Source organism: Hordeum vulgare, chromosome 3H, assembly GCF_904849725.1.
Source record: "Hordeum vulgare subsp. vulgare chromosome 3H, MorexV3_pseudomolecules_assembly, whole genome shotgun sequence".
In the NCBI taxonomy this organism is placed as follows: domain Eukaryota; kingdom Viridiplantae; phylum Streptophyta; class Magnoliopsida; order Poales; family Poaceae; genus Hordeum; species Hordeum vulgare.
This window is the reverse complement of record NC_058520.1, coordinates 303569347-303592492: the sequence shown is the minus strand read 5'-3', so window position 1 is coordinate 303592492 and position 23146 is coordinate 303569347.

Here is a 23146-nt window from a genome sequence, read left to right as displayed (position 1 = left end):
ATTGGAGGCTTCCAACAGGACCGTGGAGCTTCACCATAATGGAGTGTGGATCCGAAGTGACCTTGTAGGATCGGAAGTATGTCTAGAGGGGGGTGATTAGACTACTTGACACGATAAAAACTTAGCATTTTCCCAATTTTAAGTGTGGGTCAGTTTTAGCAATTATGACTAGTCAAGTACACCCTACACATGCACATCTAAGAGTATAGCAACAGAAAGTAAAACATGCAAGTGTAATTAAAGGGTAAGGTAGGGAGATCAAACGTAAAGGTTGACACAACAACTTTTGGCATGGCTCCGATAGGTGGCGCTATCATACGTCCATGTTAGTGGAGACTTCATCCCACGGAGGGTTATGGTTGCGAGAGTCCATGGAGGGCTCCACCCATAAGGGGTCCACAAAGAAGCGGCGTTTTCTATTCCACCGGGGCTTTCGTACACATAGAACTAGCCTCACTCACGGTATTACTTCATGAAGTAGCCGACCTACTTTCCCTTACAAACATCTTGGTTCAATTCCACAACATGAAGTAGGAGGCTCACAAGCGACACCTAACCAATATAGGAGGCACCAACCTCCAAAATGTAATAGATGTGGTAGAACGTTGAACTTCTTGCTCTTGTGCTTCAAAAGATAGTCTCCTCAACACTCAATAACTCTCTCTTAGATTTGGGAGGGGTAGGAGAGATTGATCTTGTGGAAAGCAACTTAGGGCGGTTAGAAATGAAGGTTCAAATGGTTGGAATGGAATCTCTTGATCTCAACACATGAGTTGGTGGCTCTCTCTCAGAAAAATGAATCTATCAAGTGTATGTGTGTTCTCAGTGCTTCCTCTATGAAATAGCAATAGGTGAGGGGTATATATGACATCCCCCAAAATCCAACCATTAAAACATTATTGCCCAACTCGGTGAGACCCAAATGAATCTCGGTGGTACCGAGTTGCACTAAATGTGGCAACTTTTGAATGCTCGGTGAGACCGATATTGGAATCTCAGTGGTACCGATACGATGACCTCTACTGGTTTCCAAATCTCGGTGAGATCGATTTCAAACTCGGAAATTCTGATTTGTGAAATCCTCTCAACAGGAAGTTGGTCACACAATCTCGATGGCACCGATAGGAATGTTTGTGGAACTGAGATGGTAGGGTTTGGCATAGGTTCGGTCAAGTGTTAAATTGGTAAGGCCGAATGGAAATTGTTGGTGGCACCGATTTTGCTAGTTTAGGTTTGGATAGAGATATTTTGTGGGAGAATGGTTGAGTATTTTTGATGGCTATATATAAGCAGTTGAGCAACCAATTCGTCATAATACCTCATACCCTTTTAATAGTGTTGGATTTCCTATGGACTCAAAGTGATTTCGCACAAATATAAAATTTAGAGTCTTCTCGCTTGAAGCTTGAGCAAATCCTATTCGTTCCTTGCATCAAGGGGAATCTCCTCACAATCCTATAGCCAAAGCATCTTTGAACTTTTCTGAAATATACTTGAGTAAACTCATTAGTCCAATGATGCATATGTTGTGATTAATTACCAAAACCACCTCAGGGAGCAATTGTGCTTTCAATCTCCCCCTTTTTGCTAATTGATGACAAAATAGATATCAAATCTTTGACAAAAGATATAATCAATGATAAGCATCGACACTTTGAGAAGTATGTGAAAAGCAAGAGCTCCCCTCTAAATTTGTGCATTATTTTAAATTTTCATTTGAATGCAAATGCACAATCGATAGGATTATGGGTTACTCTCCCTTGTCACATACAACTTGGTGGTCCCCATAAATGATATGAATGAATATCCATGCACAAAGCACCAAACAAGACGTGAATGATCAAGATGTAGATAGCTCAAAAGTAATAACATGGTAGCATCAAACAACCATAACATATGATCAAACACACCTCTAAATGGATAAAGTCATCCAAAATACCCAAAGTTTTGAAAAACCAAACGAGAGCAAATAAAAAGCAAAGCTATCCTTCTCGAAGCCATATTTGATCTACTATTTTATCTATACACTTCTCCCCTTTGGCAACAAGTTACCAAAAAGTTCAACAGTCTAGAACTAAGCATCTCTCTGGGAATGATCTCCTCCGATAGCTGAATATGGAGTGGATAAGAGAGCATCGACCAAGGCTTCAGGAGATGTTGCCGGAGCTGGAGGTGAAGACTCTGGAGGTGCTGGGGCAGGAGCCAAAGCATCTTGCTTCCGGTATTGGCACAACTGCTGACCTTGTGTGGGTCCTGAACTAAGTGGTAGTAGGAAGAGGCGAATCATCATCATTATCATCATCACTATTGGAGCATGGAATCTTCACCGAGTCAACTTCTTGGTGAAGCTGCTCAACAGTGGTAGTCCACTTTGTAACCTTGACTTCCAGGTCATGGAATTTTGTCTCCACGATCCTCTCTAGGCTCTTCTGGTTCAGCAAGATCTTATAAACTTTCTTCTCCATCTCTTGGATGGTGCTGGCTAAGAAGGACATCTGCTCATCTCTAGTTTTGAGCTGTGGGGGTTGAGCTGGAGCATTCCTTGTAGCCTCTATAGTTGTTGCCTCTTCTGCCTCTCTAGTAGTAGCTGAGTTGGGATAGGTATCATCCATCACAACTTAATTATCTTGAAAATCCGGTAGAATAGGCACGTGGGGATAATCACGTTGATATGCATGCTTGCCAATCTTGGCATCGTTGAGCATCTGAATGTATGGAGCATATCCACAAGATCTCTTCTGATCAGCTACAGTCCTCTTAGCAGTCTCAACTATCAAGTCCATCACTCGGAATGGGGTGTGGGTGTCTAGATAGTGCAACATGTTGAAGGAATAACCTCTAATCATCTTGCCATCACCTGACTTGAGCATCAGGGTGTGTCTCATGATAGTGTTTGTAGTGGGTATTCCTACTTGCAAAAAGTAGTCAGAGCCAATTTTGCGAGACCGCAGATAATCATTGGGCACAACCTGGTACATGTTGGCCATGGAGTTGTGATTCATTTTGAGCTAGGAATACACATCCAAGTCCTCTTCTCGTGCTTTAGAAGCACCAAAGATAGTGTCCCATTCATCAACTGTGGCTTCATACCGGTGACCCTCAGTCATCCAAACAATTCTTCCATCTGAATAGAAATTAGTTGTGGACTATAATTGCATGATCATCTCATCATTCCATGCGGTCATCTCTTTGCCAACAAAATCTTCAATGTTGACCATCCTGAAATTTTCTCTCACGTGAGGAAAATAGTCTTCATTGGCCTTGATGAATTCCCATTCGACATATCTCATGTCGTTCACTGCAGGATTCTTGTCAAGCAGAAATGTCTCATGGAAATCTTGTTGTTCCCTAGTGTGAAAGTGGGGATCAACAATAGTTCTCCTTCTCACAACATATGGGTCAATAGATCTCTAATTCCTCAAACCTGCATCTTTCCTCTTCTTCATGTCCTCAGCAATAAGGTGAGATGCATCATGAGTTGGCAGATGATGTCCTAGCTTCATAAGCATAAGGACATCCTCATCTTCCTCAGCAGGAAAATCAATGGATGAAGAGCCTTTGTTTTTGTCAGTTGTAGGTATGTGCTTTGTAGTCCTCTTGGGAGCTACATGGTTCTTATCCTTGCGTGCTGAAGACTTTGGTGAAGATTTCTTGGGATGGCATCAACCATAAGATTTTTTTTCTTGGGATGAGGGACTTCATCTGGAATTTCTTCCTCCTCATTAGCAGCTTCAACAGTTTCTGTTGGATCTTCATACATAGAAGTTTGCCTTCTAGCAACATGGACAATCCTCTTCCTGGGTCTCTTCAAACCTGTCTTCTTGGCAAGCCTAGACTCTGGATCTCTAGTGTTAGAAGGTTTAGCATACTCCTTCCTCACAACCTTCCTCGATGTGGTCTTCTTCTTATGATTTTGGGGAGGACATTCCTCAAGGATGAAATCAACATCTTCTTCATCAGAATTGACCTTCTTCCTAGACCTGGTGGCTTCCCTGGGCAAGCTATGAGAGCTGGGAGTACCTGGGTGAGAAGAGGACCTCTCAGGACTAGTGTGAGAATAAGATTTAGCATGGGGCTCACTGAACTTATTCTGACTGTCATCGGAACCTAACATCTTGCAAGACCAAGTAGACAAGCATTTTGGCACACTGACAGACAAGCAGATCTTGTGAAAAGATATAGAAGAGCTTGAAAAGATAAGCATCACAAAATTTCAGAAGTTTTGTCAAATTTGAACTCTGAAAAACATAGTTTCAACTTTCAGAAAAACTGGATTTCGGTTCCATCGAGTCAGAATTTTCGGAGCCACCTATACACATGTTCTCTTTAACGGAAACCTGACACCCGTTTCGATTTCACCGAAACGAAGAACACGGTTCCACCGAGAACATTCTTAGTTACCCTGAGACCAAAATCGATACTACCGAATTTTGAAATTTGGTGACACCGAGATTCAATTTGGCGGACTGCTAAACCTAAATTCTTCTTTGCTCGCTAATCTAAGGAATTTTCTGCTGGATTGAACTTGTAGCAATTGTGGATAGATAGTGGCATAACCTTTTGTGCAAGAATCAGATTGTAGCGCAAAGGGAAATCGAATCGATACCCTAACTCGGTATGGATTTGCTAGATGGAAACGGCGGTGAAGATCCCATCAGTGGTGAGGACTCCTGGCGAAGGCGCGTGGGAGAAAACGAGTAGATGTCAGGAGACTAGGACACGGCAGCAAGGGGTGCGGTGTTTGATGTTTGAAGATCTTTCCAACCGTAGGTTTATGCTGGATATTTATATCCCTTAGATGTCGGTGACACTGAGTTAGAATTTTTGGCGCCACCGAGTATCACAACTGTCAACTGAGAGAGCAACTTTGTTAGACCGAAAATCCAAACTCGGTTACACCGAGATGATAAAACTAATCAACCCTAGGCTTCAAAGGGACCGAGATTTTGGGGTTGGTCACACTGAAATGCACTTTGGGAGGTTTTGGAATTCAGCCGTTGTCGAGAGGTATCTCCGAGTGCACCTCACATCGAGTGTCCCTAAAGTGCTTGCTCAAATTTTATGATTTAGCATGAATGGAATACGAGACGAGAAAGCATAGATAGCTATAGGAGGGTACTTAGCCATTCTTGTATATCCAATTGGCCAAAAGAAATATAAAGCCAAATAACAACAATTGGATATCCTCAAATGAAAAGAATATGCATACCAACATGCTAACAAAATAAGATGTCAAATAGATCATGGAGAACATGCACAAACATTCTAGCATCTATCAAGAACTTTAGCGATGCTGAAGTCATCTATATATGAGTATATTGACTTAGGAGCCAAGTAAGAATACATGATCATAGGTCATACTCATCGATTAAGCACAAGTGAGGTTACAACTTTTAAATAATGCATTAATGTTTTCACATAATTTAGGATACGCTTGTACTCAAGTCTTAGAGTAAAGCTCCCCCTAGATATGACATCCCCCCTAAGAGGGATCAACTAACCTTGGGTTTTGTCGTAGAAGACTTCAAGCAGGTGAAGTAGTGGTGGATGGTCATTTTTGATGAAGTTCATCTCGAGTTGGGAGCAATTCTTGTTGTTTCTTACTCTTCTCACCTACATGGGTTAGTCCCAAAGCAAAAGGAACAAACACAAGGATATCTATGGACATGGAGTGAAATACATGGGAGGTGATGTTCAAAGATGCTTTCATTACCTTGTCCCTTGCTCACCTTTGAGGGAATGTGTGACTCCTTGAACTAATGCATATGGTTGAGGTTGATTGCATGTAGTTCTTGACAAAATGAATCGTAGTGAATTTCATTGGCGGACTCACCCCTAAAGAACTTTCTAGTTCTTCCTCTTGGGTACCCACATCACCTTGATGGGACTCCTTGGAGTTGTGGTGGCACTAGATGAGGTAGTACTAGAAGTATCCTTGGGAACCCACTCAACCTTGGCTTGGGGCTCTTCTTCAAATGAGTCAATGTCCCATGGAAGCTTTCCCTTGTCCTTGTGGTCCTGTGGTAGAAGCCATCTTGTGAGCTTGTTCTCTTGGGAGTAGGATCATACTTATCCTCTTGAGGAATAAACTTGGGAATGGAATATGGAACTTATTCCCAAACATCTCCGTTGATGTTGAATAACCAACACCTTGCTTCTTCCGATGTCCTCCTTGATTGCGCACAATTTTCTCAAATTGCTTACTTCTGGGAAGACTCTTTAAGAAACCTGTGGGATCGATAGAAGATGTGTCTAGAGGAGGTGAATAGAATACTTCTCAAGATAACATTCCCAACCTAACCCAAGTTCAAGGAAGGCAGAAAATCAGGAGTTCTAACAAGTCTAGTACACCCTACACATGCTAGTCAACATATATGGCAGCAAAAAAATAAAGACTTTGCACATGTAAAGGAGTGGAGTTTAGGAGATCAAACACAAAGAGGTTGACACAACGATTTTTTGGCATGATTCCGATAGGTGGCGCTATCATACGTCCATGTTAGTGGAGACTTCAACCCATGGAGGGTAACAACTGCGATAGTCCATGGAGGGCTCCACCCACAAGAGGTCCACGAAGAACCGACCTTGTCTATTCCACCACAGCTTCCGCCCACGAAGGACTAGCCGTACTCACAGTAGATCTTCACGGAGTAGGCGATCTCCTTGCCCTTACAAACATCTTGGTTCAACTCAACAACACGAAGTAGGAGGCTCCCAAATGACACCTAACCAATCTAGGAGGCACCACCCTCCAAAAGGTAATAGATGTGGTAGATCAATGAACTCCTTGCTATTCTGCTTCTAAAGGTAGTCTCCTCAACACAAAATCACTATCTCACAGAATATGCATGGATAGGAAAGATTGATTTCGTGGAAAGCAGTTTGGGGAGGCTAGAGTTCAAATTTCAAATGGTTGGATTGGAATTTCTTGGTCTCAACACATGAGTAGGTGGTTCTCTCCCAAAAAATGGATCTCACAATGAAGTGTGTGTTCTGAGTGCTTCTCCCACGGGTGAGAGGTGGGTGAAGGGGTATTTATAGGGTGTGCCCAAAATCCAACCGTTACACCTAAAGTGGCAAACTTGTGACACCGAAGTCATAAACTCGGTGGTACCGATTCACACAAAAAGTAGTAACTTTTGAATCTCGGTGGGACCGATATACAGAACTCGGTGGGACCAAAAAAGGTGGCTAATGGTCAAATGGCCAAACTCGATGGTACCGATACACAAACTTGGAAATTCTGATTTTGTGTACCTAGGCAAGAGAATGTTGGTCACCCAAACTCGGTAGCACCGATACGGATTCAGTTGCACTCATTTGCTGGGAATGTCTAGGGTTTCTGTCTGAGATCAAACTCAGTGGGTCTAAAATGTCGAAGTTGGTGACACCGAATTTGAGTATGTGGAATTGGACATAATGGTTATGTGGAAAAATGACTTAGTATTTTGGTGGCTAACTTTGAGCACTTTGAGAAATCAGTTCATTTTACTACCTCACCCCCTTTTAATAGTATTGGCTTTCCTATGGACTCAAAAGTGATTTCTCACAAATATAAAATGAAGAGTCTTCTAGCTTGAAGCTTGAGCTAATCCTATTCCATTCTTGCATGAAGGGGAATCCCCACATAAACCTTTAGCCAAAGCTCTCCATGGTCTAAATCTGAAATATCTAGGTAAAAGTGTTGGTCCAAGAGACAATGTATGTTGTCATGAATTATCAAAACCACCAAGGGAGCATATTGTGCTTTGAATCTCCCCCTTTTTGGTAATTGATGAAAACATACAATCAAAGCTTCAAATAAGGATAAGCATTAAAATATGACAGCTTTGAAGGAAACATGACTGATACAGGCTCCCCCTAAATGTGTGCAATTTCTTTAAAGGATAGTTTCTTTGGAATGCATTGACACACACAAGGTAGAAGGACGAGACAATTCATAGACATCTTGGCTATATGCATCAAACATATGTGAATGAAGGATTTCCATGTTCAAGACTCCCTCTTGCAAAAAATATGTGGAAGAAACAAGAGGTCATCATGAACGAGGATATGATGCATATACTTACCTTGAGGATCTTGAGAATCTTAACATAGGAGTACACTTGGGAAAACAAATGTTAGATAACACAAGAGTACTATTTTGTAAAGATGCAAAGAGCTTCAGAAGTACCAAGATATTGAAGACATATTGAAGATAGGATTTGATGAAAGGATATGTCTCCAAAAGAAATAATAACTTTTCTCCCCTAAGGATGAATATGTAATAATTTCCTCTACCCCTGAATCATAGCATTGGATATTGGGAGTAGGTAGGGTAAGATAAGTTCAGACCAATAACAGTTTTATCTCTCTCCCCTTAAAGTGTAAGGTTTGATACATCTCCATTCAGGCAGATCTCCCTTTAGGTAGACATTCCTTTAGGAACAAATATCTCCCAGAGTGAAATGTTCCCCCTTTTATGTAAGCTTCTAGGTGATATTTCTCCCCATATAAATAGGTTCATTGGATGTAAGCTTTGCTATTTCTCCCACTTTGGCATTAATTTCCAAAAAGGATAGAGGGTAAGGGCTCATCGAGAGAAAGGGATCCTGGATCCTTCTCTCTTTTATAAGGGTTCCTTGAATTTGCCTTTTCTCCCCCTTAGATAGTCTGTAGGGTTCATCGATTGTTCTCCCCCTTTTATGTGGATAAGAGTTCCTTGAACTGTCTCCCCTATGTTAGGGATCCTAGATGATTCTCCCTCTTATATTGTATGGGCTCATTGAGATTTTCTCCCCCAAGAAGAATGGAGCTAAAATGGATTTTGTCTTAGAATATTTTTAATAAGATGTTAGGAGGCAATGAAACATGGGATAATCGATAGTCTTTCTCCCCCTAAGCAAAAAATCGAGAAGAAAATATCAAAAGTTTCTAAGGCAGTGATAATATCGGAGTCATCGAGGCATATTGGTCTGCTAGAACCGAGAATGTGAATTAGGCCTCTGGGAGATACAAATTGGACCGAGTTTCCTAGATCGGTGAGACCGAGTTGCAATGTAAATCAACTCCTTAAGTGAAAATAGGTAAAAAAAATAATCTTATCTTCCCTTTGGTGAAGAATCAAGGGATTGTTTCAAAATACCAATTGTAAAAGTTACCAATTGTGAAACAAAACAAAAGTAAAAGAGAAACATAAGGTAGCAGCAAATATTATTTTTAAATATATACATACATTTATATGAGAGTTAAATGGTTCCAAAATAAATGAAATGTCAAATGTGATCCATACAATAATATCCATCTAGATGTGGGGCGGTGACTAGGTCACATATATTAGAGTATTTTACTTGAGGAAGGATGACCCACAATTATAGGGGATCTATCATAGTCCTTTCGATAAGTAAGAGTGTAGAACCCAACGAGGAGTAGAAAGAAATGACAAGAGGTTTTCAATAAGGTATTCTCTGCAAGCACTGAAATTATCGGTAAAAGATAGTTTGTGATAAGGTAATTCGTGACGGGTAGCAAGTAAAAAATGTAAAAAAGGTGCAGCAAGGTGGCCCAATCCTTTTTATAGCAAAGGACAAGCCTGGATAAACTCTTATATAAAGCAAAGTGCTCCCGAGGACACATGGGAATTTCTGTCAAGCTAGTTTTCATCATGCTCATATGATTCACGTTCGTTACTTTGATAATTTGATATGTGGGTGGAACGGGGCTTGGGTGCTTCCCTTACTTGACAAAAATCCACTTATAATTAACCTCTCTTGCTAGAATCCGCAACTACGAAAGAAGAATTCAGATAAATCTAACCATAGCATGAAACATATAGATCCAAATCAGCGAAGGAACGCATAAACTAGTGTTTAAGCTTATGTCACTCTAGCAACCCATCATCTAGTTGTTACTTCCCAATGCCTTCCCCTAGGCCCAAATAATAGTGAAGTGTCATGTAGTCGATGTTCACATGATACCACTTGATGGGGTTATAGTCCTAGGGTAGGGTCATAGGCCTGCCCTATAAGTCCTACCCAAGGACTACCCTTCGTAAGGGATAAGACCCTTAGTCAGTTCCGACTGAATTAAGGACTTCCCATCATCCAGTCGGTAACAAATCCTCAACCGTCCAGTCGGAGACGAGCATTCGAAGTGTATCAAACTAACCGACTGGATTCCACTCTGTGCATCGTAACCCCCCTGGAGGGAAACGGTCGTACATTTCCATGTGCCTTTATTAGCATTTAAGACATACGTTACCTGTAACGTAGGCATTTATTCGCCACTACTCCACCCATGTGCATCGAACCGTTGTGGAGGCAGCGCACTCTATATAAGCCGCCCCCCACTGGTGCAGGGGTTAGCAATTCATTGTAATCCATATTCCACTCGACAACAAGCTCCCAAAGCACTGAGACGTAGGGCTATTACCTCCACCGTAGAGGGCCCTGAACTCATACAACCTCGCCGTAGCTAAGGCTCTGCCCATCCTTTCGTACCCTACACATCCACTGTCATACTTATACCCACGACAGTTGGCGCCCACCATGGGGCAGGCGTCTAAGCGACTTCCGGCGAGTTTGCGACTACATCTTTTCGTCATGTCGTTCGGTGGAGATTCGAGAACGGGTCGCGAGATCCTCTTCGGCGCTCTCTCCTTCATCTTCGACGATTCGGCATGGCTTCGGGACGCCCCTCTCGACGTCAAGGCGCTCCCCCGTCGCGGAGCTCAGCACTTCCGTGCCGGCGCCCGCGGCATTCTCCTTCTCCAACAGTCGGCTCTGGTGTCGACCTACACCGCCGTCACATGCCGCAACAAGCGGTCCCGCTGTCCGCGGCTCCAGCGTTGGGTGCAACACGCCCAGGCGCGCCAGAACGCGTCTTCACAAGTGGCAGTCCTAGAGTCGGTTGTGGTTGCCCCGCCGTCCCAGCGCTCGGACTCTATTCCGACTTAGTTCCCCTCCGAGTACTTGGGTCGCGGGCCTGCAGCAGAAGTACACATGGCCAACTCCCATGAAAGTCCGCGCCAAGCTGGCCGGAACGAGCACGAGATCGGCGAAACATCCGGCGCTCGCCGTCCACCTTGCCGTTCTGCCAGTCGGCACACTCAGCGGAGCAACGTGGAGTTGTTCCGCACGCCCATCCTCAACTTGGCTGCCGCTGCCAAGATAGCCGATTCCCTTCAGCCGACTGATTCAAAGGCTGGCAGGGGGATCGAGAAAATCCGCGCCCTGCCGCACACGGCGCAGCAGCAAAACTCGGCGGTCTCCCAGTCGCACAACAGGATCCACAATAGTTCTGTCCATGCGAACACGCATCGGTCAGTTCACAACCCTGGTTCTCATCAGCGACCCAGCGGAGGCAGCCGTTCCATGAACCCCGAAGATCGTCGCCGTTCACGCACCCCTCCGCGGGGTGGGCCCTACGGGCCCCGACATGATGATGATCGGCGTTCAGTCGGTGACACTTACAATCCAAGGCCCGACCCGAGAGGGCATATCGCCCAGCGGAGGGTCGACAGGGGCCGAGCCCACCGCGATGGTCACGATATTGATCGTCCGAGTGGAAGCAGGACCATCGTTTCTGGTCCCGAGTGTTTCAGTCGAGCCATCCGTTCGGCTGACATCCCACCCAACTTCGGGTTGGCGATGGGAATCAGCAAGTTTACAGGAGAGTCCAAGCCAGAAACGTGGTTGGATGACTACCGAGTGGCAGTCCAGATCGGAGGAGGGGACGACCACGTCGCCATGAAGCACCTCCCTCTGATGCTCGACGGCTTGGCGCGAGCATGGCTGAACCAATTGGCCCCCTCAAGCATCTACAGCTGGGCAGATCTGGCCCGAGTGTTCATCAGGACCTTCGAAGGGACGTGCAAGCGCCCTGCTGGCCTCATGGAGCTCCAGCTTTGTGTCGAGAAGCAGAATGAGCCCCTGCGTGATTTCATTCAGCGTTGGACGACCCTCTACCACACGGTGGAGAACGTCACAGAGCACCAAGCAGTCTGCGCCTTCAAGGCAGGCATGCGGTACAGGGATCTGTACCTGAAGTTCGGTCGAACAGGCGACATCTCCATGAGCAAGATGATGGAGATAGCGACACGCTATACAAATGGCGAAGAAGAGGACCGCATCCGTAGCGGCAAGCACAAAACATTCGCTGATGGAGATGGGAATAACACTCGGAAGCAGAAGCAGAACGCTCCGTCCACTCCGCAGGCAGAAGCCGCAGCTGTTACCAATGCCAAGTTCAAGGGCAAGGGGAAGGCTCAGTTCACCCCCAAGAAGAAGCAGTTCAACATCCCCATCCTGGACCAGCCATGTCCGATTCACACGAAGATGGATGAAGAGGGCAATGCCATATATCCAAAGCATACCACTCGACAATGTCGCCTCCTGATCCAGGGGTTCGGTGAAGGGCAACCGAGTGAAAAGGGCAATGAACAGGATGAGGAGGATAAGGAGGATCCGTTCCCCCAAGTCCATGCAACACTGATGATTTTTGTTGACGTTGAGAGCAAGAGTCGACTGAAGCTGGTGAACAGGAAGGTGAACATGGCCACACCTACCAACCCCAAGTTCCTCAAATGGTCTCAGACTGCGATCACCTTTGACTAATCGGATCATCCAGCACACGTACCCACCCCAGGGAGATAGGCTCTGGTCGTCGACCCGGTGGTGGAAGGAGTCCGGCTGCGCAAAGTCCTCATGGACGGCGGCAGTGGCTAGAACATCATGTACGCCGACACTCTCAAGGGGATGGGCATTCCGATGTCCAAACTCAGCGAGAGCAGCATGCAGTTCCATGGAGTCGTCCCTTGACGAAAGGCCAAGTCACTCGGCCAGATCGCGTTGGACGTCGTTTTCGGCTCCGACAAGAACTTCCGCAAGGAAAAGCTGATGTTCGAGGTGGTGGACTTCTAGAGCGCGTACCACGCAATTCTGGGCCGCCCGGGATATGCACGTTTCATGGCCCGTCCATGTTACGTGTACCTGAAGCTAAAGATGTCAGGCCCGAAAGGTGTGATCACTATCACAGGCAATCGACATCGGGCCGAAGAGTGTCTGCAGCAGGGATCAAGGATCGCCGATCAGCAGATGGCTGTCCTCGAGCTTGACGAGTACAAGAAAACAGTCGACCCCGCTGACTTGATGCATGCGAACAATCCAACTTCCGAGTCTGCATTCCAGTCGGCGGGAGAGACGAAGAAGGTCAGCATCCACCCGACGGATGACACCGCGGCCCCGAAGAACATCTCCACCACCCTCGATCCCAAATAGGAAGCCGAGCTCACCCAATTCCTCAGTGAGAACTGGGACATCTTCACATGGAAGCCCTCTGACATGCTAGGTGTACCCACGGAGTTGGTTGAGCACCGACTGCATGTGGATCCCACCGCTCGGCCTGTCCGAGAACGCCTGCGTGGGTCCGCCGTGCACAAGAGGAAGGCAATTGGAGAAGAATTGGGCAAGCTTTTGGCAGCCAACTTCATTCGCGAGGTACACCACTCTGAGTGGCTTGCCAATGTTGTCATGCTGCCTAAGAAGGACAAGTCACTCCGAATGTGCATCGACTTCAAGCATGTCAATAAGGTCTGCCCGAAAGACCATTTTCCACTCCCCCGCATCGATCAAATTGTCGATTCGACTGCGGGTTGCGAGCGTTTGTCATATCTTGATGCCTACTCGGGCCATCATCAGATCCGTCTGTATGGCCCCGATGAATTAAAAACCGCCTTCATCACCCTATTCGGGTGCTTCTGCTACATCACTATGCCATTTGGTTTGAAGAATGCAGGAGCAACCTTTATGCGCATGATCCAAAAATGCCTCCTCGACCAGATCGGTCGGAATGTGGAGGCGTATATGGATGATATCGTAGTCAAGTCACGCAAAGGTTCTGACCTGCTGACTGACTAGGCTGAAACATTCGCCAACCTTCATAGGTACGATATCAAGCTCAACCCCGCCAAGTGTTCATTCGGCGTTCCCAGCGGAAAGTTACTCGGTTTCTTCTTTTCCGAACGAGGGATCGATGTCAACCCCGAAAAGATCGGGACCATCGTCCGAATGGAGCGGCCGGTCAGAATACACGATGTTCAACGGCTTACAGGTTGCCTAGTGGCTTTGAGCAGGTTTATCAGTCGACTCGGCAAGAAAGCACTTCCTCTGTACCGACTCATGAAGAAATTAGATACTTTCGAGTGGACAGGTGAAGCCCAAGTTGCATTCGACGACCTCAAAGTCCTACTTTCCACCCAGCCGGTTCTTACTGCTCCGCTTTGTAAAGAGCCCCTTCTTGTGTACATCGCGGCTACAAATCAAGTCGTCAGCACTGTTCTCACACTCGAACGAGAAGAAGAAGGCAAAGCATACAAAGTTCAGCGGCCAGTGTATTACGTCTCCGAAGTCCTGACTCCTTCCAAGCAGAGGTATCGCCACTATCAAAAACTTATCTACGGGATTTACATGACTGCGATGAAGGTGGCTCATTATTTCCAAGACCACTCGGTGTCTGTCGTTTCTGATGCTCCGTTGTCGGAAATCCTCCACAATCGGGACGCATCGGCCCGAGTGGCGAAGTGGGAAATGGAGATGTTGTACTGCGACATCAAGTTCGAGGCCAAGAAAGCTATAAAGTCTCAAGCTCTGGCTGACTTCATAGCAAAATGGGTAGAACAACAGCAATCGACCCACATCTACTCGGCTCATTGGACAATGTTCTTTGATGGGTCCACGATGTTGAATGGCTCCGGCGCTGGTGTTGTGATCGTATAGCCAAAGGCCGACAAACTCAAGTATGTGCTGCAGATATACTTTGATTCCTCCAACAATGAGGCAGAGTATGAAGCTCTGCTTTATGGACTGCGCATGGCCATCGCACTCGGCATCCGTCGCCTGATGGTCTATGGAGATTCAGATTTGGTGGTTAATCAAGTGATGAAAGAGTGGGACATCAGGAACCCCACCATGAACACATACTGCAATGCAGTGAGGAAGCTTGAGAAGAAGTTTGAAGGTCTAGAACTCCACCATGTTCCGCGACTGAAGAACCAAGCAGCTGATGAGTTGGCAAAACTCAGATCCACTTGGAGACCAGTCCCGAGTGACGTCTGCCTTGAGCACCTCCACCTTCCCTCAGTTAAAGAAGATCCTTTCACAGAGGAACCAGTACAACCAAAGAGCTCGACCGAGCCGACTGAAGTCGATGTACCTACTGTGGTTGATTTGATCATGGAGATTCTTGCTGTCATCCCTGATTGGACTATGCCGATCATTGCATACATTCTGAGGCAGGAATTACGAGAAGACGAAGTCCAAGCCAGGCAGATCGTCCGCAGGTCAAAGTCGTTCACTTTCATAGATGGCTAGTTGTATAAGGAAAGTGTTTCATGCATTCTTCAACGATGCATCTCCCTAGAGGATGGACAGTTAATCCTGGAGGAAATTCACTCGGGAACCTGCGGTCATCATGCCTCTTCAAGAGCAATCGTCGCCAAAGCATTCAGAGCTGGCTTCTTCTGGCTGCACGCGAACGAAATGGCTAAAGATATGGTTGACCGATGTGAAGGCTGTCAGTTCTACTCCAACAAGTCCCACAAGCCAACATCTGCGTTGAAGACAATCCCTCTTGTTTGGTCGTTTGCAGTATGGGGATTAGATATAGTTGGTCCAGTCAGGACAGGCCAAGGGGGATACACACATCTGTTGGTGGCAGTCGACAAGTTCACAAAATGGATTGAAGCCAAGCCCATCAAGAAGCTCGACGCCCTAAAGGCCATCAAGTTTGTCAGGGACATCATCTCCAGATTCGGGGTACCTCACAGCATAATCACGGACAACAGGACAAACTTTGACTCGGACAGATTCAAAGGTTTCTGTGCAAGCCAAGGTATCCGAGTCGATTTTGCATCTGTGGCGCATCCTCAAACAAACGGACAAGCAGAGTGGGCGAATGGACTTATTCTGCAAGGTTTGAAGCCTCGACTCCTGTGAGAGGTGGGACATGCCGCTGGCGCATGGGTCACCGAGCTACCTTCGGTGCTTTGGGGTCTCCGCACAACCCCGAATAGATCTACAGGGCAACCACCGTTCTTCCTCGTTTACGGAGCAGAAGCGGTCCTTCCGAGTGACTTGCTTCACAACGCTCCACGAGTTGAACTCTTCTCCGAAGCTGAAGCAGAACAAGCAAGGCAAGATGGAGTGGACCTTCTAGAGGAGGAGCGCGAGATGGCACTGACTCGCTCAACCATTTATCAGCAAGATCTGCGGCGCTTTCACGCGCGACACGTCAGGAGTCGTACATTCCAAGCAGGCGACCTGGTGCTCCGAGTGGATCAGCAAAGAGCTCACAAGTTGGCTCCCGCCTGGGAAGGACCCTTCATCATCTCCAAGGTGCTGAACAACGGAGCATACAAACTCTACAACATCGACAGGGAAACAGACGAGCCGCGAGCATGGACCGGAGATCTCCTGAAGCGCTTCTACACGTGACCGTCGACTGAAGCAATGTAAAGGACAAGTATTGGTGAAATAATACAAAGCAGATTGAGTTTTTGCAGATTCAAAATTCTTCCGTGGTCGCAGACTTCGGTCTCAAAAAAAAAACTTAGCTGCGATCGAGAATCGCCTAAGTACTAACTTTCTCCGAGTGTGCACTAAACGTCGCACTTGGGGACTTAGCTGCGATCAAGAATCGCCTAAGTACTAACTTTCTCCGAGTGTGCACTAAACGTCGCACTCGGGGACTTAGCTGCGATCAAGAATCGCTTAAGTACTAAATTTCTCCGAGTGTGCACTAAACGTCTCACTTGGGGACTTAGCTGCGATCAAGAATCGCCTAAGTACTAACTTTCTCCGAGTGTGCACTAAACGTCGCACTCGGGGACTTAGCTGCGATCAAGAATCGCCTAAGTACTAACTTTCTCCAAGTGTGCACTAAACGTCGCACTCGGGGACTTAGCTGCGATCAAGAATCGCCTAAGTACTAACTTTCTCCGAGTGTGCACTAAACGTCGCACTCGGGGACTTTGCTGCGATCAAGAATCGCCTAAATACTAACTTTCTCCGAGTGTGCACTAAATGTCGCACTCGGGGACTTAGCTGCGATCAAGAATCACCTAAGTACTAACTTTCTCCGAGTGTGCACTAAACATCGCACTCGGGGACTTAGCTGCGATCAAGAATAGCCTAAGTACTAACTTTCTCCGAGTGTGCACTAAACGTCGCACTCGGGGACTTAGCTGCGATCAAGAATCGCCTAAGTACTAACTTTCTCCGAGTGTGCACTAAACTTCGCATTCGGGGACTTAGCTGCGATCAAGAATCGCCTAAGTACAAACTATCTCCGAGTGTGCACTTCACGTCGCACTCGGGGACTTAGATGCGATCAAGAATTGCCTAAGTACAAATTTTGTTCGACAGTGCATTAACCGTCCCACTCGAGGACTTAACTGCAATCAAGAGTCGCTTAAATAGAAAGCTTCCTTCGACTGTATCCTACAGATACACTCGGGGACTCAGTAGACCCTCATTGAGGCTCACGTAGATGTCAAGACCACTGACAATTACATAAGTACCAGAACCTCATTTGAGGCTCATGTAGATGTCAAGACCACTAACACTTACATGAGTAACAACTCGCTCCGAGTACGACCTTACAGTCGCACTCGAAGACTTGGCCGGGATAACGAATCGCCTAAGTACTCAAATGCCTTCGACTGTATCCTACATGTACACTCGGCGACTCAACAGACCCTCAGTGAGGCTCATGTAGATGTCAAGACCACTGACAATTACATGAGTAGTAGAACCTCATTGAGGCTCATGTAGATGTCAAGACCACTGACAATTACATGAGTAACAACTCGCTCCGAGTACGACCTAACAGTCGCACTCGAAGACTTAGCCGCGATCACGAATCGCCTAAGTACTCTATTGCCTTCGAGTGTATCCTACAGATCCACTCGGAGACTCTACAGACCCTCAGTGAGGCTCATGCAGATGCCAAGACAACTAACAATTACATGCCCCGCATGTTTGCCATTGGCTTCACCAAGAAAAGCCAAACGAAAACACGAGCCAAAATCGTCTCAATAACTCTTTGGCAAAAGAAGAACAAAAGATTCGATTCAAATTCAAAGTTCACCTAAGGATAGTTGGCTCAGTGTAGATCAAGCTTATCCACACCGAACCAAGAATGTGACGGCCAACAGCAGTGGCCAAAGTTTATTACAACCAACATTCGTCATACCGAGGTAAAAGTTTTCTCAAGCCTCGTCAGGACTGGCGCTGGGACTGGCAGGCTCTATGAATGTGTCGAGGTCGATCCCGTCGGCGATGCGGGTGGCGCTCTCAAGGAACGTCTACATGAAGTCTTCGAATCGAAGCTTTTTCATGTTGGCGACCTGCAACGCCTTCAGCTTCTCCTCGCGAGCCTCTTTGCAGTGCACTCGGACCAAAGATAGAGCAATGTCCATACCACAGCGAGCCGCAGACTTCTTCCATGCGTGCACTCGGTTCGGGACCTCCTCCAGCCGAGTCATCAAGCCTTCCATCTCGTGCCGAGACTCGTCTTCAGGCCAAAGATCCTTGTGGATTCGGCCGACGACTTCTCTCAGTTGACCGATGAAAGGTCCAACTTTGCCCAGGCGAATGTGCGCTCGAAGCAGATCTCGATTGGCGTCCTCGCCGAGTGGAATGTTCTCAAGCATCGACCGCTCAACGTCAGCTACTTCAACCTCAGCGTCCATGCAAAAATTTACAGAGACAGGACGAGCAAACAGTCAGCGCAGAATGAAATGCACAGTCCACAAGCACTCGGAAAAACAAGACTTACCACCGAGAAGCGCTATCATCTTCCGGGCCCAATCACTGACGTAATTCTCCTGTGCTATGCACCGCCTATTCAGCACTTTCATCTGCCCCATCAGCTCCGTCATTTGTTTCCCCATTTTTTCCACCTCAGCGGTGAATGCCTTGTTTGCCTCACGGGCCTGCTCCAAGGACTTTTCTCGTTCTGCCAGAACATCCTTCATACCAGCCATTGCAACCATTGCTGCATCCAGTTCACCAGCAAAGTGAACCTTTTCAGCCCTCAGAGTCTCGTACGATGTTCCCATCTCGCAAGTTTTCTGCAAGTCAGCGCCAAGAGACAAGCAGACAAATTCAACAAGGACAACAATAACAAATCTAAGTTCTTCAGACCCCTACCGACGCAAGCGGTCTCGGGGACTACACCCAGTGGGTTCACTAAGAGTGACCCCACTGGCATGAAACTCGAACAGGTCCGCCCTATCGAGCTACATGACAACACCTAAGCCTATGAGGCTACTACTACCCGACCTGAGTAAATTTACTCTCGGGGACTTATCCAGTAGGTGCACTCCGAGTGCCCCAACTGTTAACATTCCAATAGGTTAATTTTTGATCTGGTCAAGTTAAAGAAAATGTGTATAAAGACAGCTGCCGGTGCAAGCACTCGACAGAAGTCTCGGGGACTACACCCACTCGGTTCACTAAGAGTGAACCCATTGCAAAAATTCATACGATATCCGAGCACACCCAGTGGGTTACAAGAGGAAAGTAAATAATTACTAGCCCACTTACTCGGATATCGTCCCGCAGTTCCAAGCTTCGCTTGTACAAGGACGCGATGGAATCGTACGTCTTCTTGGCCTCTCCCGCCATCAGCTCTGCCTGCACCATGGCCCCCTTGGCAGCTCCCACCTGGGAGGCGCTGGACGTTGTACTCGACAATCGATGGGCCTGGCATCGTAGGAGGCTCCTTGGGCATCCCCAGACTTGCTCCAGTCGGTTCAGCATCGATTGGCGCCGTTTCAGTCGATGACATCGTCTTAGTCGGCGGCGCGTCCATGATGAGAGTGGTAACCGGCGGAACAGCCTCAAGGACAGGCACCGCAGCTTGCTTAGACCTCCCCTGGTCGTCCTCCTCCACAAAAATCACCCCTGAGGGAAACCCAACCGAACGGCATGAGACCACAGGAAAAAGGCAAGACCAAAGACAGAATTCGTGAAGCAATAACGTAGGCTCTCGGAGTCACTACGACGCACCTAGCTGGGATGTGGCGACGTTCTCCATGTCCATGGGATTGTCCCCCTGGCGTGTTGGAGAGGTAGCAGAGGTGGCAACCCTGTCGAGTAAAATTCATTCGGTCAATAAGGAGGAGTTCAATCAAATACTGAAAGAAGATAGAAAACCATGCACTCACGTGGAGGTGACGGGAACTGCGACCCTCATCAGCGGTAAAGCCTTCCGAGGCTTAGATCCACTCGGTTTGGCCACCTTAGAGGGCTGACCCGCAGGCTCAGCAGCAGAGTCCATGTTCCTCTTTGTGCTCCGACCATTCGGTGCCACGGGAACGGCTGGCGAGGCACTCGGTACCACAGGAGCAGTTGGCGGCGCACTTGAGGATGCCGGAGGGGCTGAAGGAGCCACTGGTTCGTGGCGGCGCTTAGTCCGAAGCTCTGGTGGTGGAGGTGGCGAATTCTGCTCCTCGTCTACCTCTTCCTCTTTTGCGGACTCCTCCTCATCCTTCTCCCCACTGTCGGAGACGTACTCGACACTCTCCATGCTGCCCTCCTGGCTGCCTTCCTCCTCCTCGGCTGGATTCCCGTTCGAGACAGGAGAAAACCAGTTAGTCCACGCCTGCACAAGATGCAGTCGACAACATCAGACGTTAGATAGTGATTCAAGAAAGCGATAAATCTAAGACAGTCGCGTGCACTCGACAAATTGTACTCACCTCGTTCGGAGGAGGGTTGTCCGCGCGGAAGGCCTTCACTCGCCGGGACCCTCTGGGGTTTGCGCAGGCGCCCGTGATGTTGAGGACCCACGACGCCACCATCTCCCCGGGTCACGCACTCGACGTTGGTCTGAGTGGAGTCCTCAGGCCCCGTGTAATGCCACATGGCATGGTGTCGGGCCTGTAGAGGCTGGATGTGTCGGCCTAGAAAAACCTCCAGCAAATCTATGCCGGTGACTCCCCTTCGGACGACATCTACGAGTGCGTCGACCACAGGCTGGATATGGATCTTCTCCGCCTTCGTGAGCGCGAGCTGCTTAGGCGGAGCCGGTCGGTCTAAACTAAAAGGGGGCAATCCTGTTGTGGCATTCGGGCAGGCGACGTCCTGGCAATAGAACCATGTCGACTGCCAGTTCCTAACAGATTCACTCAGCTGAAGAGCAGGATAGCTACTCTTACTTTTCTTTTGGAAGCCTAAGCCTCCGCAGAGCTAGAGAAGGTGGGTTTTGTCATCCGTCAGGCTAAGCCCACAATGATGGTCTGGGATCTAGCAGAGAAGATATGTTTGAAAAGCCCCCAATGGGGAGGACACCCAATGAAACACTCGCACAGAACGACGAAGGCAGAGAGATGAGCTATGGCATTGGGAGGAAAATGGTGGAGCTGCGCCCCGAAGTGGTTCATGATACCTTTGAAGAAGGGGTGTGGAGGCAGAGAAAAACCTCTGTACACATGGCTCAGCAGCAAGACGTGCTCCCCCTCCCGGGGCGCCGGCTCGGTCTCGCCTTCCGCCGGCAACCTCCACGACTTATGCACAATCATCCCATGCTCCACCAACTCCAGCAGGTTCTCCTCCGTCACCGTGGAGGGGAGGAAATCCCCCTGGATCCACCCCGCCGGTAGCGTTCGCTGCCACCGCTGAGCAGGAGCCCCCGCCTTCCCCTTCTTCTTCTTCGCCTCTAGCTTGCTAGTCTGCCCCTTGGTCATGGCGGAGGCTGCGGATCCGCGAGGGAGAAGAAGAAGGAAGGAGCTTGGGGTGCGCAAGAGGTGGCGAGAGGAGCGGGGTAGGCAAGTGCAAGATATCCGGCAAGTGTAACGAAAAAACCCTCGCCGCTGAGGTTTAAGTAAGGTTCCGACTGGGTCACTGGCAAGTGGCCCCGAAATCTTATCCCTCGACCGGTCACGGAGATATCAATGGAGAAGTTGAAGGTGCGGGAATCGAGGCGTCAGGTACTACTCGAGCGCGATGTCGTCATCCCCGCTGAGCGCGCGGTAACCGAAATTTGAGGTTCCCGGAAAGTCCGCCGCTGTCAGTTGACTGGTCACGTCAGAAGATACCACGGAAGCACTCGGTTTCCGACAGTTCGTTTCACAAATACTTCCACTCGGATCGTTGGTAAAAGAAGATAAAATGGATCGAGGCAAGCAACGCCAAAGTCGCATCCGTACCAGTCGGATCCATACTTCAAGCATCGCTTCGTCGTTCCAACCCCAATCCATTCGGGGACTAATGATGGGGTTATAGTCCTAGGGTAGGGTCATATGCCTGCCCTATAAGTCCTACACAAGGACTACCCTTCATAAGGGATAAGACCCTTAGTCAGTTCCGACTGAATTAAGGACTTCCCATCATCCAGTCGGTAACGAGTCCTCAACCATCCAGTCGAAGACGAGCATTTGGAGTGTATCAAACTAACCGACTGGATTCCACTCTGTGCATCGTAACCCCCCTGGAGGGAAACGGTCGTACGTTTCCATGTGCCTTTATTAGCATTTAAGACATACGTTACCTGTAACGTAGGCATTTATTCGCCACTACTCCACCCCTGTGCACCGAACCGTTGTGGAGGGCAGCGCACTCTGTATAAGCCGCCCCCCACTGGTGCAGGGGTTAGCAATTCATTGTAATCCATATTCCACTCGACAACAAGCTCCCAGAGCACTGAGACGTAGGGCTATTACCTCCACCGTAGAGGGGCTGAACTCATACAACTTCGCCGTAGCTAAGGCTCTGCCCATCCTTTCGTACCCTACACATCTACTGTCAGACTTATACCCACGACACCACTTGAGGAGAGACAATATACATCTCATCAAAATATCGAACGAATACCAAATTCACATGATTACTTATAACAAGACTTATCACATGTTCTCAGGAACAAACGTAATTACTGACAAAGCATATTCATGTTCATGACCAAAGGAGTATTAATAATCATGAAGGATCTAAACATATAATATTCCACCAAGTAAACCAACTAGCATCAACTACAAGGAGTAATCAACACTACTAGCAAACCAGAGGTACCAATCTGAGGTTTGAGACAAAGATCGGATACAAGAGATGAACTAGGGTTTGGAGAGGAGATGGTTATGATGAACATGTTGCTGGAGATTGATCCC